Consider the following 21,172-nt stretch of genomic DNA (forward strand, 5'->3'; position numbering starts at 1 on the left):
GTTGGAATACCATTGTACAGCGTTGGAATGCTTTCTACAGAGTTGGAATGCTTTTTACAGAGTTGGAATGCTTTCTACAGAGTTGGAATACTTTCGACAGAGTTGGAGTACCTTTTTACAGAGTTGGAATACCTTTTTACACAGTTGGAATACCTTTTTACAGAGTTGGAATGCATTCTACAGGGTTGGAATTATTTGGACAGAGTTGGAATACCTTTGAACAGAGTTAGAATGTTATGTACAGGGTTGGAATGCCTTCTACGGGGTTGGAATGCATTCTACAGAGTTGGCTTGCATTCTACAGGGTCGGAATGCATTCTACAGGGTTGGAATACCTTTGTACAGAGTTGGAATAACTTTGTACAGGGCTGGAATGCTTCCTACAGTGTTGGAATTCGTCCTACAGGGTTGGAATACTTTCGACAGAGTTGGAATACCTTTGTACATGGTTGGAATGCTTTCTACAGGGTTGGAATGCTTTCGACAGAGGTGGAATACCTTTGTACAGAGTTGGAATGCTTTCTATAGGGTTGGAATGCTTTCGACACAGTTGGAATACCATTGTACAGGGTTGGAATTCCTTTGTACAGGGTTGGAATTCTTTCTACGTTGTTAGAATGCATTCTACAGAGTTGGAAAGCTTTCTACAGGGTTGGAATGCTTTCGACGGAGTTGGAATGCTTTCTATAGGGTTGGAATGCTTTCGACAGAGTTGGAATACCATGGTACAGGGTTGGAATGCTTTCTACAGGATTGGAATGCTTTCGACAGAGGTGGAATACCTTTGTACAGGGTTGGAATGCTTTCGACAGAGTTCGAATACCATTGTACAGGGTTGGAATGCTTTCTATAGGGTTGGAATGCTTTCGACGGAGTTGGAATACCTTTGTACAGGGTTGGAATGCTTTCCACAGGGTTGGAATGCTTTCGACAGAGTTGGAATGCTTTCGACAGAGTTGGAATGCTTTCGACAGAGTTGGAATACTTTCGACAGAGTTGGAATACATTTGCACAGGGTTGTAATGCTTTCTATAGGGATGGAATGCTTTCGACAGAGTTGGAATACCTTTGTACAGGGTTGGAATACCTTTGTACAGAGTTGGAATGCTTTTGACAGAGTGGGAATGCTCTCGACAGAGTTGGAATACCCTTGTACAGGGTTGGAATGCTTTCTATATGGTTGGAATGTTTCGACAGAGTTGGAATACCTTTGTACAGGGTTGGAATTCCTTTGTACAGGGTTGGAATGCTTTCGACAGAGTTGGAATACCATGGTACAGGGTTGGAATGCTTTCTACTGGATTGGAATGCTTTCGACCGGATTGGAATGCTTTCGACGGGATTGGAATGCTTTCGACGGGATTGGAATGCTTTCGACAGAGTTGGAATACCTTTGTACATGGTTGGAATGCTTTCTACAGGGTTGGAATGCTTTCGACAGAGTTGGAATACCTTTGTACAGGGTTGGAATGCATTCTACCGGGTTGGAATGCTTTCGACAGAGGTGGAATACCTTTGTACAGGGTTGGAATGCTTTCGACAGAGTTCGAATACCATTGTACAGGGTTGGAATGCTTTCTACAGGATTGGAATGCTTTCGGCGGGATTGGAATGCTTTCGACGGGATTGGAATGCTTTCGACAGAGTTGGAATAACTTCGTACAGAGTTGCAGTGCTTTCTAGAGGGATGGAATGCTTTCGACAGAGGTGGAGTACATTTGGACAAAGTTGGAATACCTTTGTACAGAGTTGGAATGCATTCTACAGGGTTGGAATTATTTGGACAGAGTTGGAATACCTTTGAACAAAGTTAGAATGTTATGTACAGGGTTGGAATGCTTTCTACGGGGTTGGAATTCATTCTACAGGGTTGGAATACTTTCGACAGAGTTGGAATACATTTGTACAGGGTTGTAATGCTTTCTACAGGGTTGGAATGCTTACGACAGAGTTGGAATACTTTCGACAGAGTTGGAATACCTTTGTACATGGTTGAAATGCTCTCGACAGAGTTGGAATACCCTTGTACAAGGTTGGAATGCTTTCTATAGGGTTGGAATGCTTTCGACGGGATTGGAATGCTTTCGACGGGATTGGAATACTTTCGACAGAGTTGGAGTACCTTTTTACAGAGTTGGAATACCTTTTTACAGAGATGGAATACCTTTTTGCATAGTTGGAATGCATTCAACAGGGTTGGAATTATTTGGACAGAGTTGGAATATTTTTGAACAGAGTTAGAATGTTATGTACAGGGTCGTAATGCTTTCTACTGGGTTGGAATGCATTCTACAGAGTTGGGATGCATTCTACAGGGTTGGAATGCTTTCTACAGGGTTGGAATACCTTTTTACAGAGTTGGAATACCTTTTTACAGAGTTGGAATACCTTTTTGCATAGTTGGAATGCATTCTACAGGGTTGGAATTATTTGGACAGAGTTGGAATATCTTTGAACAGAGTTAGAATGTTATGTACAGGGTTGTAATGCTTCCTACTGGGTTGGAATGCATTCTACAGAGTTGGGATGCATTCTACAGGGTTGGAATGCTTTCTACAGGGTTGGAATACCTTTTTACAGAGTTGGAATACCTTTTTACAGAGTTGGAATACCTTTTTACAGAGTTGGAATGCATTCTACAGGGTTGGAATTATTTGGACAGAGTTGGAATACCTTTGTACAGGGTTGGAATGCTTTCTACAGGGTTGGAATGCTTTCGACGGGATTGGAATGCTTTCGACGGAATTGGAATACTTTCGACAGAGTTGGAGTACCTTTTTACAGAGTTGGAATACCTTTTTACAGAGATGGAATACCTTTTTGCATAGTTGGAATGCATTCTACAGGGTTGGAATTATTTGGACAGAGTTGGAATATCTTTGAACAGAGTTAGAATGTTATGTACAGGGTTGTAATGCTTTCTACTGGGTTGGAATGCATTCTACAGAGTTGGGATGCATTCTACAGGGTTGTAATGCTTTGCACAGGGTTGGAATACCTTTTTACAGAGTTGGAATACCTTTTTACAGAGTTGGAATACCTTTTTACAGAGTTGGAATGCATTCTACAGGGTTGGAATTATTTGGACAGAGTTGGAATACCTTTGAACAAAGTTAGAATGTTATGTACAGGGTTGGAATGCTTTCTACGGGGTTGGAATTCATTCTACAGGTTTGGAATGCTTTCGACAGAGTCGGAATACCTTTGTACAGGGTTGGAATACCTTTGTACAGAGTTGGAAAGCTTTCTACAGGGTTGGAATGCTTTCGACGGAGTTGGAATACCTTTGTACAGGGTTGGAATTCTTTCTACAGGGTTGGAATGCTTTCGACAGAGGTGGAATACCTTTGTATAGAGTTGGAATGCATTCTACAGGGTTGGAATTATTTGGACAGAGTTGGAATACCTTTGTACAGGGTTGGAATGCTTTCTACAGGGTTGGAATTCTTTCGACGGGATTGGAATGCTTTCGACGGAATTGGAATACTTTCGACAGAGTTGGAGTACCTTTTTACAGAGTTGGAATACCTTTTTACAGAGATGGAATACCTTTTTGCATAGTTGGAATGCATTCTACAGGGTTGGAATTATTTGGACAGAGTTGGAATATCTTTGAACAGAGTTAGAATGTTATGTACAGGGTTGTAATGCTTTCTACTGGGTTGGAATGCATTCTACAGAGTTGGGATGCATTCTACAGGGTTGTAATGCTTTGCACAGGGTTGGAATACCTTTTTACAGAGTTGGAATACCTTTTTACAGAGTTGGAATACCTTTTTACAGAGTTGGAATGCATTCTACAGGGTTGGAATTATTTGGACAGAGTTGGAATACCTTTGAACAAAGTTAGAATGTTATGTACAGGGTTGGAATGCTTTCTACGGGGTTGGAATTCATTCTACAGGTTTGGAATGCTTTCGACAGAGTCGGAATACCTTTGTACAGGGTTGGAATACCTTTGTACAGAGTTGGAAAGCTTTCTACAGGGTTGGAATGCTTTCGACGGAGTTGGAATACCTTTGTACAGGGTTGGAATTCTTTCTACAGGGTTGGAATGCTTTCGACAGAGGTGGAATACCTTTGTATAGAGTTGGAATGCTTCCTACAGGGTTAGAATGCTTTCTATAGGGTTGGAATGCTCTCGACAGAGTTGGAATACCTTTGTATAAGGTTGGAATACCTTTGTACAGAGTTGGAATACCTTTGTACAGAGTTGGAATACCCTTGTACAGGGTTGGAATGCTTTCTATAGGGTTGGAATGCTCTCAACAGAGTTGGAATACCTTTGTACAGGGTTGGAATTCCTTTGTACAGGGTTGGAATGCTTTCTACGTTGTTAGAATGCATTCTACAGAGTTGGAAAGCTTTCTACAGGGTTGGAATGCTTTCGACGGAGTTGGAATGCTTTCTATAGGGTTGGAATGCTTTCGACAGAGTTGGAATACCATGGTACAGGGTTGGAATGCTTTCTACAGGATTGGAATGCTTTCGACAGAGGTGGAATACCTTTGTACAGGGTTGGAATGCTTTCGACAGAGTTCGAATACCATTGTACAGGGTTGGAATGCTTTCTATAGGGTTGGAATGCTTTCGACGGAGTTGGAATACCTTTGTACAGGGTTGGAATGCTTTCCACAGGGTTGGAATGCTTTCGACAGAGTTGGAATGCTTTCGACAGAGTTGGAATGCTTTCGACAGAGTTGGAATACTTTCGACAGAGTTGGAATACATTTGCACAGGGTTGTAATGCTTTCTATAGGGATGGAATGCTTTCGACAGAGTTGGAATACCTTTGTACAGGGTTGGAATACCTTTGTACAGAGTTGGAATGCTTTTGACAGAGTGGGAATGCTCTCGACAGAGTTGGAATACCCTTGTACAGGGTTGGAATGCTTTCTATATGGTTGGAATGTTTCGACAGAGTTGGAATACCTTTGTACAGGGTTGGAATTCCTTTGTACAGGGTTGGAATGCTTTCGACAGAGTTGGAATACCATGGTACAGGGTTGGAATGCTTTCTACTGGATTGGAATGCTTTCGACCGGATTGGAATGCTTTCGACGGGATTGGAATGCTTTCGACGGGATTGGAATGCTTTCGACAGAGTTGGAATACCTTTGTACATGGTTGGAATGCTTTCTACAGGGTTGGAATGCTTTCGACAGAGTTGGAATACCTTTGTACAGGGTTGGAATGCATTCTACCGGGTTGGAATGCTTTCGACAGAGGTGGAATACCTTTGTACAGGGTTGGAATGCTTTCGACAGAGTTCGAATACCATTGTACAGGGTTGGAATGCTTTCTACAGGATTGGAATGCTTTCGGCGGGATTGGAATGCTTTCGACGGGATTGGAATGCTTTCGACAGAGTTGGAATAACTTCGTACAGAGTTGCAGTGCTTTCTAGAGGGATGGAATGCTTTCGACAGAGGTGGAGTACATTTGGACAAAGTTGGAATACCTTTGTACAGAGTTGGAATGCATTCTACAGGGTTGGAATTATTTGGACAGAGTTGGAATACCTTTGAACAAAGTTAGAATGTTATGTACAGGGTTGGAATGCTTTCTACGGGGTTGGAATTCATTCTACAGGGTTGGAATGCTTTCGACAGGGTCGGAATACCTTTGTACAGGGTTGGAATACCTTTGTACAGAGTTGGAATACCTTTGTACAGAGTTGGAATACCATTGTACAGAGTTGGAATGCTTTCTACAGGGTTGGAATGCTTCCTACAGAGTTGGAATGCTTTCGACAGAGTTGGAATACCTTTGTACAGGTGCGGAATGCTTTCTACAGGGTTGGAATGCATGCGACAGAGTTGGAATACCTTTGCGCAGAGTTGGAAGGATATGTACTGGGTTGGAATGCTTTCTACAGGGTTGGAATGCTTTCGACAGAGTTGGAATACTTTCGACAGAGTTGGAATACATTTGTACAGGGTTGTAATGCTTTCTACAGGGTTGGAATGCTTACGACAGAGTTGGAATACTTTCGACAGAGTTGGAATACCTTTGTACATGGTTGAAATGCTCTCGACAGAGTTGGAATACCCTTGTACAGGGTTGGAATGCTTTCTATAGGGTTGGAATGCTTTCGACGGGATTGGAATGCTTTCGACGGGATTGGAATACTTTCGACAGAGTTGGAGTACCTTTTTACAGAGTTGGAATACCTTTTTACAGAGATGGAATACCTTTTTGCATAGTTGGAATGCATTCAACAGGGTTGGAATTATTTGGACAGAGTTGGAATATTTTTGAACAGAGTTAGAATGTTATGTACAGGGTTGTAATGCTGTCTACTGGGTTGGAATGCATTCTACAGAGTTGGGATGCATTCTACAGGGTTGGAATGCTTTCTACAGGGTTGGAATACCTTTTTACAGAGTTGGAATACCTTTTTACAGAGTTGGAATACCTTTTTACAGAGTTGGAATGCATTCTACAGGGTTGGAATTATTTGGACAGAGTTGGAATACCTTTGAACAAAGTTAGAATGTTATGTACAGGGTTGGAATGCTTTCTACGGGGTTGGAATTCATTCTACAGGGTTGGAATGCTTTCGACAGAGTCGGAATACCTTTGTACAGGGTTGGAATACCTTTGTACAGAGTTGGAATACCTTTGTACAGAGTTGGAAAGCTTTCTACAGGGTTGGAATGCTTTCGACGGAGTTGGAATACCTTTGTACAGGGTTGGAATTCTTTCTACAGGGTTGGAATGCTTTCGACAGAGGTGGAATACCTTTGTATAGAGTTGGAATGCTTTCTACAGGGTTGGAATGCTTTCTATAGGGTTGGAATGCTCTCGACAGAGCTGGAATACCTTTGTACAGGGTTGGAATACCTTTGTACAGAGTTGGAATACCTTTGTACAGAGTTGGAATACCCTTGTACAGGGTTGGAATGCTTTCTATAGGGTTGGAATGCTCTCGGCAGAGTTGGAATACCTTTGTACAGGGTTGGAATACCTTTGTACAGGGTTGGAATACCTTTGTACAGAGTTGGAATACCTTTGTACAGAGTTGGAATACCATTGTACAGCGTTGGAATGCTTTCTACAGAGTTGGAATGCTTTTTACAGAGTTGGAATGCTTTCTACAGAGTTGGAATACTTTCGACAGAGTTGGAGTACCTTTTTACAGAGTTGGAATACCTTTTTACAGAGTTGGAATACCTTTTTACAGAGTTGGAATGCATTCTACAGGGTTGGAATTATTTGGACAGAGTTGGAATACCTTTGAACAGAGTTAGAATGTTATGTACAGGGTTGGAATGCTTTCTACAGGGTTGGAATGCTTTCGACAGAGGTGGAATACCTTTGTACAGAGTTGGAATGCTTTCTATAGGGTTGGAATGCTTTCGACACAGTTGGAATACCTTTGTACAGGGTTGGAATTCCTTTGTACAGGGTTGGAATTCTTTCTACGGGGTTGGAATGCATTCTACAGAGTTGGAAAGCTTTCTACAGGGTTGGAATGCTTTCGACGGAGTTGGAATGCTTTCTATAGGGTTGGAATGCTTTCGACAGAGTTGGAATACCATGGTACAGGGTTGGAATGCTTTCTACAGGATTGGAATGCTTTCGACAGAGGTGGAATACCTTTGTACAGGGTTGGAATGCTTTCGACAGAGTTCGAATACCATTGTACAGGGTTGGAATGCTTTCTATAGGGTTGGAATGCTTTCGACGGAGTTGGAATACCTTTGTACAGGGTTGGAATGCTTTCCACAGGGTTGGAATGCTTTCGACAGAGTTGGAATGCTTTCGACAGAGTTGGAATGCTTTCGACAGAGTTGGAATACTTTCGACAGAGTTGGAATACATTTGTACAGGGTTGTAATGCTTTCTACAGGGTTGGAATGCTTTCGACAGAGTTGGAATACCCTTGTACAGGGTTGGAATGCTTTCTATAGGGTTGGAATGCTTTCGACAGAGTTGGAATACCTTTGTACAGGGTTGGAATACCTTTGTACAGAGTTGGAATGCTTTTGACAGAGTGGGAATGCTCTCGACAGAGTTGGAATACCCTTGTACAGGGTTGGAATGCTTTCTATAGGTTTGGAATGTTTCGACAGAGTTGGAATACCTTTGTACAGGGTTGGAATTCCTTTGTACAGGGTTGGAATGCTTTCGACAGAGTTGGAATACCATGGTACAGGGTTGGAATGCTTTCTACAGGATTGGAATGCTTTCGACCGGATTGGAATGCTTTCGACGGGATTGGAATACTTTCGACGGGATTGGAATGCTCTCGACGGGATTGGAATGCTTTCGACAGAGTTGGAATACCTTTGTACATGGTTGGAATGCTTTCTACAGGGTTGGAATGCTTTCGACAGAGCTGGAATACCTTTGTACAGGGTTGGAATGCATTCTACAGGGTTGGAATGCTTTCGACAGAGGTGGAATACCTTTGTACAGGGTTGGAATGCTTTCGACAGAGTTCGAATACCATTGTACAGGGTTGGAATGCTTTCTACAGGATTGGAATGCTTTCGACGGGATTGGAATGCTTTCGACGGGATTGGAATGCTTTCGACAGAGTTGGAATAACTTCGTACAGAGTTGCAGTGCTTTCTAGAGGGATGGAATGCTTTCGACAGAGGTGGAATACATTTGGACAAAGTTGGAATACCTTTGTACAGAGTTGGAATACCTTTGTACCGGGTGGAAATGCTTTCTACAGAGTTCGAATGCTTTCTACAGAGTTGGAATACTTTCGACAGAATTGGAGTACCTTTTTACAGAGTTGGAATACCTTTTTACAGAGTTGGAATACCTGTTTGCATAGTTGGAATGCATTCTACAGGGTTGGAATTATTTGGACAGAGTTGGAATACCTTTGTACAGGGTTGTAATGCTTTCTACTGGGTTGGAATGCATTCTACAGAGTTGGGATGCATTCTACAGGGATGGAATGCTTTCTACAGGGTTGGAATACCTTTTTACAGAGTTGGAATACCTTTTTACAGAGTTGGAATACCTTTTTACAGAGTTGGAATGCATTCTACAGGGTTGGAATTATTTGGACAGAGTTGGAATACCTTTGAACAAAGTTAGAATGTTATGTACAGGGTTGGAATGCTTTCTACGGGGTTGGAATTCATTCTACAGGGTTGGAATGCTTTCGACAGAGTCGGAATACCTTTGTACAGGGTTGGAATACCTTTGTACAGAGTTGGAATACCTTTGTACAGAGTTGGAATACCATTGTACAGAGTTGGAATGCTTTCTACAGGGTTGGAATGCTTCCTACTGAGTTGGAATGCTTTCGACAGAGTTGGAATACCTTTGTACAGGTGCGGAATGCTTTCTACAGGGTTGGAATGCTTGCGACAGAGTTGGAATACCTTTGCGCAGAGTTGGAAGGATATGTACTGGGTTGAAATGCTTTCTACAGGGTTGGAATGCTTTCTACAGGATTGGAATGCTTTCGACCGGATTGGAATGCTTTCGACGGGATTGGAATGCTTTCGACGGGATTGGAATGCTTTCGACAGTGTTAGAATACCTTTGTACATGGTTGGAATGCTTTCTACAGGGTTGGAATACCTTTGTACAGGGTTGGAATGCTTTCTACAGAGTTGGAATGCTTTCTACAGAGTTGGAGTGCTTTCTACAGGGTTGGAATACTTTCGACAGAGTTGGAGTACCTTTTTACACAGTTGGAATACCTTTTTACAGAGTTGGAATACCTTTTTACAGAGTTGGAATGCATTCTACAGGGTTGGAATTATTTGGACAGAGTTGGAATACCTTTGTACAGGGTTGGAATGCTTTCTACAGGGTTGGAATGCTTTCTATAGGGTTGGAATGCTTTCGACAGAGTTGGAATACCTTTGTACAGGGTTGGAATGCTTCCTACAGTGTTGGAATTCGTCCTACAGGGTTGGAATACTTTCGACAGAGTTGGAATACCTTTGTACATGGTTGAAATGCTCTCGACAGAGTTGGAATACCCTTGTACAGGGTTGGAATGCTTTCTATAGGGTTGGAATGTTTCGACAGAGTTGGAATACCTTTCTACAGGGTTGGAATTCCTTTGTACAGGGTTGGAATGCTTTCGACAGAGTTGGAATACCATGGTACAGGGTTGGAATGCTTTCTACACGATTGGAATGCTTTCTACAGGATTGGAATGCTTTCGACCGGATTGGAATGCTTTCGACGGGATTGGAATGCTTTCGACGGGATTGGAATGCTTTCGACGGGATTGGAATGCTTTCGACAGAGTTGGAATACCTTTGTACATGGTTGGAATGCTTTCTGCAGTGTTGGAATGCTTTCGACAGAGGTGGTATACCTTTGTAAAGGGTTGGAATGCTTTCTATAGGGTTGGAATGCTTTCGACGGAGTTGGAATACCTTTGTACAGGGTTGGAATGCTTTCTATAGGGTTGGAATGCTTTCGACAGAGTTGGAATACCTTTGTACAAGGTTGGAATTATTTGGACAGAGTTGGAATACCTTTGAACTGAGTTAGAATGTTATGTACAGGGTTGGAATGCTTTCTACGGGGTTGGAATGCATTCTACAGAGTTGGGATGCATTCTACAGGGTTGGAATGCTTTCTACAGGGTTGGAATACCTTTGTACAGAGTTGGAATAACTTTGTACAGGGTTGGAATGCTTTCTACAGGGTTGGAATGCTTTCTATAGGGTTGGAATGCTTTCGACGGAGTTGGAATACCTTTGTACAGGGTTGGAATGCTTTCTACAGGGTTGGAATGCTTCCTACAGAGTTTGTATGATTTCGACACAGTTGGAATGCCTTTGTACAGAGTTGGAATGCTTTCTACAGGGTTGGAATGCTTTCTATATGGTTGGAATGCTTTCGACAGAGTTGGAATAACTTTTTACAGAGTTGGAATGCATTCTACAGGGTTGGAATACCTTTGTACAGAGTTGGAATACCTTTGTACAGAGTTGGAATACCATTGTACAGAGTTGGAATGCTTTCTACAGGGTTGGAATGCTTCCTACAGAGTTGGAATGCTTTCGACAGAGATGGAATACCTTTGTACGGGTGTGGAATGCTTTCTACAGGCTTGGAATGCTTGCGACAGAGTTGGAATACCTTTGCGCAGAGTTGGAATACCTTTGCGCAGAGTTGGAATGATATGTACTGGGTTGGAATGCTTTCTACAGGGTTGGAGTGCTTTCTACAGAGTTGGAATACCTTTGCACAGGGTTGGAATGCTTTCTACAGGGTTGGAATGCTTTCTATAGGGTTGGAATGCTTTCGACAGAGTTGGAATGCTTTCGACAGAGTTGGAATGCTTTCGACAGAGTTGGAATGCTTTCGACAGAGTTGGAATGCTTGCGACAGAGTTGGCATGCTTTCGACAGAGTTGGAATACATTTGTACAGGGTTGTAATGCTTTCTACAGGGTTGGAATGCTTTCGACAGAGTTGGAATGCTTTCGACAGAGTTGGAATACCTTTGTACAGTGTTGGAATGATTTCTACAGGGTTGGAATGCTTTCGATAGAGTTGGAATACTTTTGTACAGAGTTGGAATGCATTCTACAATGTTAGAATGCTCAGGACAGAGTTGGAATACCTTTGAACAGTGTTAGAATGTTATGTACAGGGTTGGTATGCTTTCTACGGGGTTGGAATGCATTCTACAGAGTTCGGATGAATTCTACAGGGTTGGAATGCTTTCTACGGAGTTGAAACGCTTTCTACAGAGTTGGAATACTTTCGACAGAGTTGGAGTACCTTTTTACAGAGTTGGAATACCTTTTTACAGAGTTGGAATAACTTTTTACAGAGTTGGAATGCATTCTACAGGGTTGGAATGATTTGGACAGAGTTGGAATACCTTTGAACAGAGTTAGAATGTTATGTACAGGGTTGGAATGCTTTCTACGGGGTTGGAATGAATTCTACAGAGTTGGGCTGCATTCTACAGGGTTGGAATGCTTTCTACACGGTTGGTATGCTTTCTACAGGATTGGGATGCTTTCGACGGGATTGGAATGCTTTCGACAGAGTTGGAATACCTTTGTACATGGTTGGAATGCTTTCTACAGGGTTGGAATGCTTTCGACAGAGGTGGAATACCTTTGTACAGGGTTGGAATGCTTTCTATAGGGTTGGAATGCTTTCGACGGAGTTGGAATACCTTTGTACAGGGTTGGAATGCTTTCTACAGGGTTGGAATGCTTACGACAGAGGTGGAATACCTTGTTACAGAGTTGGAATACCTTTTTACAGAGTTGGAATGCATTCTACAGGGTTGGAATTATTTGGACAGAGTTGGAATACCTTTGAACTGAGTTAGAATGTTATGTACAGGGTTGGAATGCTTTCTACGGGGTTGGAATGCATTCTACAGAGTTGGGATGCATTCTACAGGGTTGGAATGCTTTCTACAGGGTTGGAATACCTTTGTACAGAGTTGGAATAACTTTGTACAGGGTTGGAATGCTTTCTACAGGGTTGGAATGCTTTCTATAGGGTTGGAATGCTTTCGACGAAGCTGGAATACCTTTGTACAGGGTTGGAATGCTTTCTACAGGGTTGGAATGCTTCCTACAGAGTTGGAATGATTTCGACACAGTTGGAATGCCTTTGTACAGAGTTGGAATGCTTTCTACAGGGTTGGAATGCTTTCTATATGGTTGGAATGCTTTCGACAGAGTTGGAATAACTTTTTACAGAGTTGGAATGCATTCTACAGGGTTGGAATACCTTTGTACAGAGTTGGAATACCTTTGTACAGAGTTGGAATACCATTGTACAGAGTTGGAATGCTTTCTACAGGGTTGGAATGCTTCCTACAGAGTTGGAATGCTTTCGACAGAGATGGAATACCTTTGTACGGGTGTGGAATGCTTTCTACAGGCTTGGAATGCTTGCGACAGAGTTGGAATACCTTTGCGCAGAGTTGGAATACCTTTGCGCAGAGTTGGAATGATATGTACTGGGTTGGAATGCTTTCTACAGGGTTGGAGTGCTTTCTACAGAGTTGGAATACCTTTGTACAGAGTTGGAATGCATTCGACAGGGTTGCAATGCTTTCTACAGAGTTGTAATACCTTTGCACAGGGTTGGAATGCTTTCTACAGGGTTGGAATGCTTTCTATAGGGTTGGAATGCTTTCGACAGAGTTGGAATGCTTTCGACAGAGTTGGAATGCTTTCGACAGAGTTGGAATGCTTTCGACAGAGTTGGAATACCTTTGTACATGGTTGGAATGCTTTCTACAGGGTTGGAATGCTTTCGACAGAAGTGGAATACCTTTGTACAGGGTTGGAATGCTTTCGACGGAGTTGGAATACCTTTGTACAGAGGTGGAATGCTTTCTACAGGGTTGGAATGCTTTCTATAGGGTTGGAATGCTTTCGACAGAGTTGGAATACCCTTGTACAGGGTTGGAATGCTTTCTATAGGGTTGGAATGCTCTCGACAGAGTTGGAATACCTTTGTACAGGGTTGGAAAGATTTCTACAGGGTTGGAATGCTTTCGACGGAGTTGGAATACCTTTGTACAGGGTTGGAATTCTTTCTACAGGGTTGGAATGCTTTCGACAGAGGTAGAATACCTTTGTACAGAGTTGGAATACCTTTGTACAGAGTTGGAAAGCTTTCTACAGGGTTGGAATGCTTTCGACGGAGTTGGAATACCTTTGTACAGGGTTGGAATTCTTTCTACAGGGTTGGAATGCTTTCGACAGAGGTGGAATACCTTTGTATAGAGTTGGAATGCTTTCTACAGGGTTGGAATGCTTTCTATAGGGTTGGAATGCTCTCGACAGAGTTGGAATACCTTTGTACAGGGTTGGAATACCTTTGTACAGAGTTGGAATACCTTTGTACAGAGTTGGAATACCCTTGTACACGGTTGGAATGCTTTCTATAGGGTTGGAATGCTCTCGACAGAGTTGGAATACCTTTGTATAGGGTTGGAATACCTTTGTACAGAGTTGGAATACCTTTGTACAGAGTTGGAATACCATTGTACAGAGTTGGAATGCTTTCTACAGAGTTGGAATGCTTTCTACAGAGTTGTAATGCTTTCCACAGAGTTGGAATACTTTCGACAGAGTTGGAGTACCTTTTTACAGAGTTGGAATACCTTTTTACAGAGTTGGAATACCTTTTTACAGAGTTGGAATGCATTCTACAGGGTTGGAATTATTTGGACAGAGTTGGAATACCTTTGAACAGAGTTAGAATGTTATGTACAGGGTTGGAATGCTTTCTACAGGGTTGGAATACCTTTGTACAGAGTTGGAATAACTTTGTACAGGGCTGGAATGCTTCCTACAGAGTTGTATGGCTTTCTACAGAGTTGGAATGCTTTCGACAGAGTTGGAGTACCTTTTTACAGAGTTGGAATTCCTTTTTACAGAGTTGGAATACCTTTTTACAGAGTTGGAATGCATTATACAGGGTTGGAATACTTTCGACAGAGTTGGAATACCTTTGTACATGGTTGGAATGCTTTCGACAGAGGTGGAATACCTTTGTACAGAGTTGGAATGCTTTCTATAGGGTTGGAATGCTTTCGACACAGTTGGAATACCTTTGTACAGGGTTGGAATTCCTTTGTACAGGGTTGGAATGCTTTCGACAGAGTTGGAATATCATTGTACAGGGTTGGAATGCTTTCTACAGGATTGGAATGCTTTCTACAGGATTGGAATGCTTTCGACCGGATTGGAATGCTTTCGACGGGATTGGAATGCTTTCGACGGGATTGGAATGCTTTCGACGGAATTGGAATGCTTTCGACAGAGTTGGAATACCTTTGTACATGGTTGGAATGCTTTCTACAGGGTTGGAATGCTTTCGACAGAGGTGGAATACCTTTGTACAGGGTTGGAATGCTTTCTATAGGGTTGGAATGCTTTCGACGGAGTTGGAATACCTTTGTACAGGGTTGGAATGCTTTCTACAGGGTTGGAATGCTTACGACAGAGGTGGAATACCTTTGTACAGAGTTGGAATGCTTTCTGCAGGGTTGGAATGCTTTCTATAGGGTTGGAATTATTTGGACAGAGTTGGAATACCGTTGAACAGAGTTAGAATGTTATGTACAGGGTTGGAATGCTTTCTACGGGGTTGGAATGCATTCTACAGTGTTGGGATGCATTCTACAGGGTTGGAATGCATTCTACAGGGTTGGAATACCTTTGTACAGAGTTGGAATAACTTTGTACAGGGTTGGAATGCTTCCTACAGTGTTGGAATTCGTCCTACAGGGTTGGAATACTTTCTATTGGGTTGGAATGCTCTCGACAGAGTTGGAATACCTTTGTACAGGGTTGGAATACCTTTGTACAGATTTGTAATACCTTTGTACAGAGTTGGAAAGCTTTCTACAGGGTTGGAATGCTTTCGACGGAGTTGGAATACCTTTGTACAGGGTTGGAATTCTTTCTACAGGGTTGGAATGCTTTCGACAGAGGTGGAATACCTTTGTATAGAGTTGGAATGCTTTCTACAGGGTTGGAATGCTTTCTATAGGTTTGGAATGCTCTCGACAGAGTTGGAATACCTTTGTACAGGGTTGGAACACCTTTGTACAGAGTTGGAATACCTTTGTACAGAGTTGGAATACCCTTGTACAGGGTTGGAATGCTCTCGACAGAGTTGGAATACCTTTGTACAGGGTTGGAATACCTTTGTACAGAGTTGGAATACCTTTGTACAGAGTTGGAATACCATTGTACAGAGTTGGAATGCTTTCTACAGAGTTGAAATGATTTCGACACAGTTGGAATGCCTTTGTACAGAGTTGGAATGCTTTCTACAGGGTTGGAATGCTTTCTATATGGTTGGAATGCTTTCGGCAGAGTTGGAATACCCTTGTACAGGGTTGGAATGCTTTCTATAGGGTTGGAATGCTTTCGAAGGAGTTGGAATACCTTTGCACAGGGTTGGAATGCTTTCTACAGGGTTGGAATGCTTTCTATAGGGTTGGAATGCTTTCGACAGAGTTGGAATGCTTTCGACAGAGTTGGAATGCTTTCGACAGAGTTGGAATAACTTTTTACAGAGTTGGAATGCATTCTACAGGGTTGGAATACCTTTGTACAGAGTTGGAATACCTTTGTACAGAGTTGGAATACCATTGTACAGAGTTGGAATGCTTTCTACAGGGTTGGAATGCTTCCTACAGAGTTGGAATGCTTTCGACAGAGATGGAATACCTTTGTACGGGTGTGGAATGCTTTCTACAGGCTTGGAATGCTTGCGACAGAGTTGGAATACCTTTGCGCAGAGTTGGAATACCTTTGCGCAGAGTTGGAATGATATGTACTGGGTTGGAATGCTTTCTACAGGGTTGGAGTGCTTTCTACAGAGTTGGAATACCTTTGTACAGAGTTGGAATGCATTCGACAGGGTTGCAATGCTTTCTACAGAGTTGTAATACCTTTGCACAGGGTTGGAATGCTTTCTACAGGGTTGGAATGCTTTCTATAGGGTTGGAATGCTTTCGACAGAGTTGGAATGCTTTCGACAGAGTTGGAATGCTTTCGACAGAGTTGGAATGCTTTCGACAGAGTTGGAATGCTTGCGACAGAGTTGGCATGCTTTCGACAGAGTTGGAATACCTTTGTACAGTGTTGGAATGATTTCTACAGGGTTGGAATGCTTTCGATAGAGTTGGAATACTTTTGTACAGAGTTGGAATGCATTCTACAATGTTAGAATGCTCAGGACAGAGTTGGAATACCTTTGAACAGTGTTAGAATGTTATGTACAGGGTTGGTATGCTTTCTACGGGGTTGGAATGCATTCTACAGAGTTCGGATGAATTCTACAGGGTTGGAATGCTTTCTACGGAGTTGAAATGCTTTCTACAGAGTTGGAATACTTTCGACAGAGTTGGAGTACCTTTTTACAGAGTTGGAATACCTTTTTACAGAGTTGGAATAACTTTTTACAGAGTTGGAATGCATTCTACAGGGTTGGAATGATTTGGACAGAGTTGGAATACCTTTGAACAGAGTTAGAATGTTATGTACAGGGTTGGAATGCTTTCTACGGGGTTGGAATGAATTCTACAGAGTTGGGCTGCATTCTACAGGGTTGGAATGCTTTCTACAGGGTTGGTATGCTTTCTACAGGATTGGGATGCTTTCGACGGGATTGGAATGCTTTCGACGGGATTGGAATGCTTTCGACAGAGTTGGAATACCTTTGTACATGGTTGGAATGCTTTCTACAGGGTTGGAATGCTTTCGACAGAAGTGGAATACCTTTGTACAGGGTTGGAATGCTTTCGACGGAGTTGGAATACCTTCGTACAGAGGTGGAATGCTTTCTACAGGGTTGGAATGCTTTCTATAGGGTTGGAATGCTTTCGACAGAGTTGGAATACCCTTGTACAGGGTTGGAATGCTTTCTATAGGGTTGGAATGCTCTCGACAGAGTTGGAATACCTTTGTACAGGGTTGGAAAGCTTTCTACAGGGTTGGAATGCTTTCGACGGAGTTGGAATACCTTTGTACAGGGTTGGAATTCTTTCTACAGGGTTGGAATGCTTTCGACAGAGGTAGAATACCTTTGTACAGAGTTGGAATACCTTTGTACAGAGTTGGAAAGCTTTCTACAGGGTTGGAATGCTTTCGACGGAGTTGGAATACCTTTGTACAGGGTTGGAATTCTTTCTACAGGGTTGGAATGCTTTCGACAGAGGTGGAATACCTTTGTATAGAGTTGGAATGCTTTCTACAGGGTTGGAATGCTTTCTATAGGGTTGGAATGCTCTCGACAGAGTTGGAATACCTTTGTACAGGGTTGGAATACCTTTGTACAGAGTTGGAATACCTTTGTACAGAGTTGGAATACCATTGTACAGAGTTGGAATGCTTTCTACAGAGTTGAAATGATTTCGACACAGTTGGAATGCCTTTGTACAGAGTTAGAATGCTTTCTACAGGGTTGGAATGCTTTCTATATGGTTGGAATGCTTTCGGCAGAGTTGGAATACCCTTGTACAGGGTTGGAATGCTTTCTATAGGGTTGGAATGCTTTCGAACGAGTTGGAATACCTTTGCACAGGGTTGGAATGCTTTCTACAGGGTTGGAATGCTTTCTATAGGGTTGGAATGCTTTCGACAGAGTTGGAATGCTTTCGACAGAGTTGGAATGCTTTCGACAGAGTTGGAATAACTTTTTACAGAGTTGGAATGCATTCTACAGGGTTGGATTACCTTTGTACAGAGTTGGAATACCTTTGTACAGAGTTGGAATACCATTGTACAGAGTTGGAATGCTTTCTACAGGGTTGGAATGCTTCCTACAGAGTTGGAATGCTTTCGACAGAGATGGAATACCTTTGTACGGGTGTGGAATGCTTTCTACAGGCTTGGAATGCTTGCGACAGAGTTGGAATACCTTTGCGCATAGTTGGAATACCTTTGCGCAGAGTTGGAATGATATGTACTGGGTTGGAATGCTTTCTACAGGGTTGGAGTGCTTTCTACAGAGTTGGAATACCTTTGTACAGAGTTGGAATGCATTCGACAGGGTTGCAATGCTTTCTACAGAGTTGTAATACCTTTGCACAGGGTTGGAATGCTTTCTACAGGGTTGGAATGCTTTCTATAGGGTTGGAATGCTTTCGACAGAGTTGGAATGCTTTCGACAGAGTTGGAATGCTTTCGACAGAGTTGGAATGCTTTCGACAGAGTTGGAATGCTTGCGACAGAGTTGGCATGCTTTCGACAGAGTTGGAATACATTTGTACAGGGTTGTAATGCTTTCTACAGGGTTGGAATGCTTTCGACAGAGTTGGAATGCTTTCGACAGAGTTGGAATACCTTTGTACAGTGTTGGAATGATTTCTACAGGGTTGGAATGCTTTCGATAGAGTTGGAATACTTTTGTACAGAGTTGGAATGCATTCTACAATGTTAGAATGCTCAGGACAGAGTTGGAATACCTTTGAACAGTGTTAGAATGTTATGTACAGGGTTGGTATGCTTTCTACGGGGTTGGAATGCATTCTACAGAGTTCGGATGAATTCTACAGGGTTGGAATGCTTTCTACGGAGTTGAAATGCTTTCTACAGAGTTGGAATACTTTCTACAGAGTTGGAGTACCTTTTTACAGAGTTGGAATACCTTTTTACAGAGTTGGAATAACTTTTTACAGAGTTGGAATGCATTCTACAGGGTTGGAATGATTTGGACAGAGTTGGAATACCTTTGAACAGAGTTAGAATGTTATGTACAGGGTTGGAATGCTTTCTACGGGGTTGGAATGAATTCTACAGAGTTGGGCTGCATTCTACAGGGTTGGAATGCTTTCTACAGGGTTGGTATGCTTTCTACAGGATTGGGATGCTTTCGACGGGATTGGAATGCTTTCGACGGGATTGGAATGCTTTCGACAGAGTTGGAATACCTTTGTACATGGTTGGAATGCTTTCTACAGGGTTGGAATGCTTTCGACAGAAGTGGAATACCTTTGTACAGGGTTGGAATGCTTTCGACGGAGTTGGAATACCTTTGTACAGAGGTGGAATGCTTTCTACAGGGTTGGAATGCTTTCTATAGGGTTGGAATGCTTTCGACAGAGTTGGAATACCCTTGTACAGGGTTGGAATGCTTTCTATAGGGTTGGAATGCTCTCGACAGAGTTGGAATACCTTTGTACAGGGTTGGAAAGCTTTCTACAGGGTTGGAATGCTTTCGACGGAGTTGGAATACCTTTGTACAGGGTTGGAATTCTTTCTACAGAGTTGGAATGCTTTCGACAGAGGTGGAATACCTTTGTATAGAGTTGGAATGCTTTCTACAGGGTTGGAATGCTTTCTACAGGGTTGGAATGCTCTCGACAGAGTTGGAATACCTTTGTACAGGGTTGGAATACCTTTGTAAAGAGTTGGAATACCTTTGTACAGAGTTGGAATACCCTTGTACAGGGTTGGAATGCTTTCTATAGGGTTGGAATGCTCTCGACAGAGTTGGAATACCTTTGTACAGGGTTGGAATACCTTTGTACAGAGTTGGAATACCTTTGTACAGAGTTGGAATACCATTGTACAGAGTTGGAATGCTTTCTACAGAGTTGGAATGCTTTCTACAGAGTTGTAATGCTTTCTACAGAGTTGGAATACTTTCGACAGAGTTGGAGTACCTTTTTACAGAGTTGGAATACCTTTTTACAGAGTTGGAATACCTTTTTACAGAGTTGGAATGCATTCTACAGGGTTGGAATTATTTGGACAGAGTTGGAATACCTTTGAACAGAGTTAGAATGTTATGTACAGGGTTGGAATGCTTTCTACGGGGTTGGAATGCATTCTACAGAGTTGGCATGCATTCTACAGGGTTGGAATGCATTCTACAGGGTTGGAATACCTTTGTACAGAGTTGGAATAACTTTGTACAGGGCTGGAATGCTTCCTACAGTGTTGGAATTCGTCCTACAGGGTTGGAATACTTTCGACAGAGTTGGAATATCTTTGTACATGGTTGGAATGCTTTCTACAGGGTTGGAATGCTTTCGACAGAGGTGGAATACCTTTGTACAGAGTTGGAATGCTTTCTATAGGGTTGGAATGCTTTCGACGGAGTTGGAATACCTTTGTACAGAGGTGGAATGCTTTCTACAGGGTTGGAATGCTTTCTATAGGGTTGGAATGCTTTCGACAGAGTTGGAATACCCTTGTACAGGGTTGGAATGCTTTCTATAGGGTTGGAATGCTCTCGACAGAGTTGGAATACCTTTGTACAGGGTTGGAAAGCTTTCTACAGGGTTGGAATGCTTTCGACGGAGATGGAATACCTTTGTACAGGGTTGGAATTCTTTCTACAGGGTTGGAATGCTTTCGACAGAGGTGGAATACCTTTGTATAGAGTTGGAATGCTTTCTACAGGGTTGGAATGCTTTCTACAGGGTTGGAATGCTCTCGACAGAGTTGGAATACCTTTGTACAGGGTTGGAATACCTTTGTACAGAGTTGGAATACCTTTGTACAGAGTTGGAATACCCTTGTACAGGGTTGGAATGCTTTCTATAGGGTTGGAATGCTCTCGACAGAGTTGGAATACCTTTGTACAGGGTTGGAATACCTTTGTACAGAGTTGGAATACCTTTGCACAGAGTTGGAATACCATTGTACAGAGTTGGAATGCTTTCTACAGAGTTGGAATGCTTTCTACAGAGTTGTAATGCTTTCTACAGAGTTGGAATACTT

Source organism: Bombus fervidus, chromosome 19, assembly GCF_041682495.2.
Source record: "Bombus fervidus isolate BK054 chromosome 19, iyBomFerv1, whole genome shotgun sequence".
Taxonomy (NCBI): Eukaryota; Metazoa; Arthropoda; class Insecta; order Hymenoptera; family Apidae; genus Bombus; species Bombus fervidus.